Consider the following 6000-nt stretch of genomic DNA (forward strand, 5'->3'; position numbering starts at 1 on the left):
CAAATATCATTATATTACAATCGCAATACCAAAGTTCTAACCATAATTCTAACAATAAGCAGCCAACTTCCAAACCTCGCCTAAACGGTCGGTAACCTTCTTTATATCCTGTACATTCTCACCTAAAAACATTAAAACATTTAAAAATTTGAGACAAAAATCTCAGTAAGAAACTATCAGCTATAAAAACCAACTTTACTTAACATAATTACATATATACATTTACAAAGGGATTTAATCAAAACCTTATAAAATATACTCAAAACTTAAGTTCATATAACTTTATATATATAATGCATCTTATCAAAACGAATCAAAACAAATAAACTTTTCATCAAATCAACATGTAATCAAATAAATGTTTTATCAAACCAACTCGTAATCAATCAAACGTAAAACCTTATATCAAAATCAATCATAACCAAAAACATAATCCAAATGAACTTAAAACATTGTATCCATCCTCGAGTTTCTCCCCTTAAGCATCAATCCATAACCACATATATAGTCGAGACGTCTCTTAACATTGCCTATCCCATATGGTCTTACCCAATACTTCGCTGCCATACCCAATATGTCTTAAGACTGTGTACACATGCTATGTCCCTCACTGAACATGGTCTTCAAATATAAAACCACCGATCCGGATAACTCTCGATGGATATAAAATCATAAAATCATAACATGCTCAAATTTCCTTTCACAATCAAATTCCAAACTATTTCATAACCATAAATCATTTGGCTTCAATTAGCCCTTTTGTATCATAAAAATCATATTTGGACTTCAATCCAAAATAATAACAACAATAATCGCAACAGATTTCTCAAAACAATTCGTAAGAAATCATCAAATTCATTTTGTTCAATAGATATATATTGAAACCAAAAACATATATGCATATATGTAAATAAACCAAATTAAGCCTTAAATCAACATAATCAAATAAAATCTAAAATTCACATAGAAGCATAATCAATAGCTTCATTTGAACCGTAATTTCACAATAAAAAGCAAAATCATGAAAAACCCCAATTTTACAAAATTCCTGCATAACCCTAAAATATCAATTTTTGAAACTTCTTTGATTATATATATATATCTATATACATGAAACTCAAAATATAGTTGATAGTTACTTACCTTTGTCACTAATTGAACAAAATACACCCGATCGATTCGCCTCTAAATTCTATCTAAGACGTTTCCCTTTAAACACCGCCGAAACTCAAAAATTCTTTGGTTAGGACTTAGATCTATACATAAGGATGCTATGTTTCCAATTTCGAGTGATTCGGACGGTCGAATTTTCGTAAATCAAAGAAACGGTGAAGAAACGGTTCAGGAACGGCGAAGGAGACGAAGAGGCAGAGAAAGAAAAGAGAAAGAAAAAAGAAAAAGTAAGATAATGATGATCAGACGAATTCGTTGGATATATATATCCAAATCTGGAAAATATCCAGTTTGATCCTCCATCTTTATATAATATTTAAACATTATCCTAAACTTTTAATTTACACATAAAACCATCAAATTAACTCCAAACTTTTCCTATAGCACCAAATAAAAATCATACACCTAATAATTATAATATATAGTACTATCAAGGTATAAATTCTAAAAATTTAGACCCGAACGTGACACAAGTGAAAAGGAACATTATAAGAGTATTCCCATATCACAATGAACATTCATATTGTTAGACTATGCCTAATCAGCTACATGCCCAATGAACATTCATACACATACTCAATCAGTCTAGCTTCTTAAACAGAACATAAAACAAGCCAATATGCTTTATACACATACTCAATTAGTTCTAGCAGTATAGCTCGTAGGTATAAGAGTATTCCCATATCATTTAAGAACATTCATAGCTTTAGACTATGCCTAATCAGCTACATGGCCAATGAACATTCATACACAAACTCAATCAGTTCTATCTTCCTAAACAAAACATAAAACAAGCCAACATGCTTCTACATATACACAATCAGTTCTAGCAATATAACTCATAGGTATAAGAGTATTGCCAATCACAATGAACATTCAAAGCTTAGGAGTATGCCTAATCAGCCACATGCTCAATGATCATTCATACACAAACTCAACGAGTTCTAGCTTCCTAAATAGTTCTATTTAACCAATCAGTTCATACCAATCATTTTATAGAAATATAACTCACATACCAATCACTTCATGCATGGTTAAGGTATTCAACCAATCAGTTAATAGCAATGCACATACAAAATCCTTTACAATATACTTGCCACTTGGATTGTACTCATTGAAAAGTGAGCACAATGATGAAGTTTGCGATGCTCTAACCACAAGTTCATAACTTATGCTGATAGCATCGAAAACTCATCACCATTCTGAATGGTTTCAATCAGATAACAAGCCAAATGGAAGATATATCATAAACCTATCTCAGCATCACCCACAACAACATCATACATGTAACTAATCAGCTACATGCCCAATGAATATTCATACACATACTCAATCAGTTCTAGCTTCCTAAATAGAACATAAAACATAAACATGCTTCATACACATACACATACACCTACTCAATCAGTTCTAGCAGTATATCTCATAGGTATAAGAGTATTCCCATATCACAATGAACATACATAGCTTTAGACTATGCCTAATCAACTACATGCCTAATGAACATTCATAACCCTTTACAATATATTTGCCACTTGGATTGTACTCGTTGAAAAGTGAGCACGATGATGAAGTTTGCGATGCTCTAACCATAAGTTCATGACTTATGCTGATAGCATCGAAAACCCATAACCATTCTGAATGGTTTCAATCAAATAACAAGCCAAGTGGAAGGTATACTGTAAACCTATCTCAGCAGCATAACTCATCTTCAAATGAAAAGGAATCATATGAGTTCATAACATTTTCAGCTTTAGACTATAACTAATCAGCTACATGCCCAATGAACATTCATACATAAACTCAATCAGTTCTAGCTTCCTAAATAGAACATAAAACAAGCCAACATGCTTCATACACAAACACAATCAGTTCTAGCAGTATAACTCATAGGTATAAGAGTATTGCCAATCAAAATGAACATTCAAAGCTTAAGAGTATGTCTAATCAGCCACATGCTCAATGATCATTCGTGTTGGGGTTTAGTGTCCTATAGACAATTGTTCTAGGATACAAACTTAATGTAAATGAATTGTTCTTTATATCATTTGTTTAATGAGATATATGTTTCATAACTATATAAAGGCAATCCCTTTTAAGCACTAAATAAAGTCTAATAAAAGGAAATCCGTAAGTTTATTTAAAGTGATTATAAAGTGTTCATACAAGCATGAAGTGAGACAAAACTTTATAGTAAACTGATAAACTTAAAACCACCCCAAGTCAAGTGATATGTTTGGGATTGACATATCGCTGTTGAGACTTGTATGTAACAATGTCTTCTGTCCGACAGAAAGCTTATCTCACAAGCTTCATATATACAGATATTTGGACAGTTACATAGATCCGATGAAACGTTGTTCATTAGGATTGGGGATCCGATTTGAGATAACAGGATGGGTAGATTCATCCTTGTTACCTGTTCATCTCATTGGTATTAATAGGTATAACTAATCCTCAGACTCAAAGGAATATTAATTGGTATTCTGGATTACGGAATGTGATGCTTTGACTCTGGTGTAACACGATCCTTAACAGAGATGACTCTGGGGTGTGAACAGTAGACGTTGGGTATCACAGGAAGTAATTGCGGAGTCGTTATATATTGGATTGAGCATTTATCACTCCAGATAAATGGGAGATACATCCATGGATCGCTTGTGGAAGACTCGACTCTAAATCCTTGCAAGGTGATAGCTTAAGAGTAAGAAATACAGATTTCACTTAACCTATCTTTTTGAGTTGACTCGGCCTATACAAGTAAAACGAACGTCTCGTTATATGTGACTTGACATCACCCATAGTCATAAGATTCAGTTCAAGGATGTAGTTGATAAAGGATCGAATTATACTGTAACTAATACGGAAAGGTTAACGACAGAATCAACCTGTCTTCCTATAGCTCTGGGGGAATGATTACGGACTTGCTAATCACATACTCTGTACATCATTCCGTTATGCAAAGATTAAATATAATTCTTTGAAAATTAATTTAATAACGTTGCATACGGCTAGAAGCAATAAGAACCTAATGGGTCACACATAAGACTTGGAACCTAAAAGAGAGATAGATGTTAATTAATTGATAGAAGCCCAATAAGGCCTATGGACATAAGGGGGTCGAAATTCATGTAGTGATATACATGAATAATTAATTTGATTTTGTTAATCCTAATTAGATTAGGAATATGAATTAAATTAATTAAGAGATAATTAAGTTAGGGGTTTTAATTAGATTAATATACTCCTATTATTATTATCCTTAATATATTAGATATATATAGTGAGATAATAATTAGGAATTCTATTCCGAATGGAATTCCTATTCAGTAACCTAATTCTATTTAACTAGGGATTAGATACAAGAGATTATAAATACCCATTCCCTTGAGATTTTCGAGATCTAAGCAAGCCATACCCTACTTGTGATTTTCGAAATTCACTTAGTCCAAGAGAGAGAAAAATTCGACACCCCTAGTTCGAGGACGAGATTTCTCTACGGCTTCGTTTGATCAATTGATTTCATCTATTTCTTTTATCCTTGATCTTGTGTTGATTAATTAGAGGCAATCTACTTTGGTTGCTATTCAACGGTTGATTCCAAATTAATCTTCCCGTGTTTTATTTCGTGTTTGGGAACTCGAAGAAGAAAAACAAACAAAAGGGAGAAATTCGTTTTACTACTCCTACATCAGGTCAGTTCACGATTTCGTGGATTCCCGGAGATTGAACCGTCGGATCGTCACGATTTTTGGACAGGAGCTTTTAGACATATTCTTCCACGTTTCCACCGAAGGGATTGTCGTTCGGAGGTCCGGAAGGTCTGTTTCGGATAGGGGCAGATTGGTAGACAGTTTCTATCTCTTTTGAAGTTGTGGGCACTTTGTTTGCAACGGTAGATAGAACTTCTAAAAGGCATTTCTTCTTATCCTTCTTTATATGAAATAACGGTTAACGGATCTTGTGGTTAAATGAAAATAGGTTAAAATTTTTATATTTCCGCTGCTATACCTTAGCCTAATTTCCAACAGTGGTATCAGAGCCATCGTTAAATCCGTTATTTCATATATGAAAATTTAGAAGTTTTCAATAGGATTGAATAAATATTTATAGTTAGGATTAATTAACAAATTATTTTGATTAATTAATTCTAAAAATAAATAAGTTTTAATTAATTGTTAATTAAAATAGATTGTGCGTATGTTCCTAATTATTTTGGTTGATAATCATCATAACAAAATCTATTAGTTTTATAGTTAGATTGATAAAATCAGTTTTATTAATTCTAAAGATAAAACGGAAATCTATAGTAGTTTTTTCTATTTTCTGAAAATCATTTTAAAACCGTTTTAGAACTGATATATATATATATATATATATATATATATATATATATATATATATATATATATATTTAAAATCGTTTTTACACATTTTAAATACATATGTTTCAGAAATTGATAGTTTTCTGTTTTGATTATCGAATGAAAAATTCGTTTAAAAGTTTGTTTTACCAATTTGTAAACCAAAATGTTAAATGAATTAAAATCAAAATAATTGAGACGTGCATAATTAAAGTTTTGTATAGTTATATTAATCTAAAGATTAATATAAAAGATACGAAACTATTAGAAGTAAAATTGGATGAAAGTTAATTTGATATGTTAATGTGATTAACATAAATATTCCATAAGATAGTTATGTAATCAACCAATTAAATTTATTTAATTGAGTCTATGCATGTTTGGAGTTATGGACATATTTGGACCCTCTTTAGTCTTTTGGTATTTTTAAAATAGGGCCTTCGAGTCCTGCCTTTCTACTATC

Source organism: Euphorbia lathyris, chromosome 4, assembly GCF_963576675.1.
Source record: "Euphorbia lathyris chromosome 4, ddEupLath1.1, whole genome shotgun sequence".
Lineage (NCBI taxonomy): Eukaryota > Viridiplantae > Streptophyta > Magnoliopsida > Malpighiales > Euphorbiaceae > Euphorbia > Euphorbia lathyris.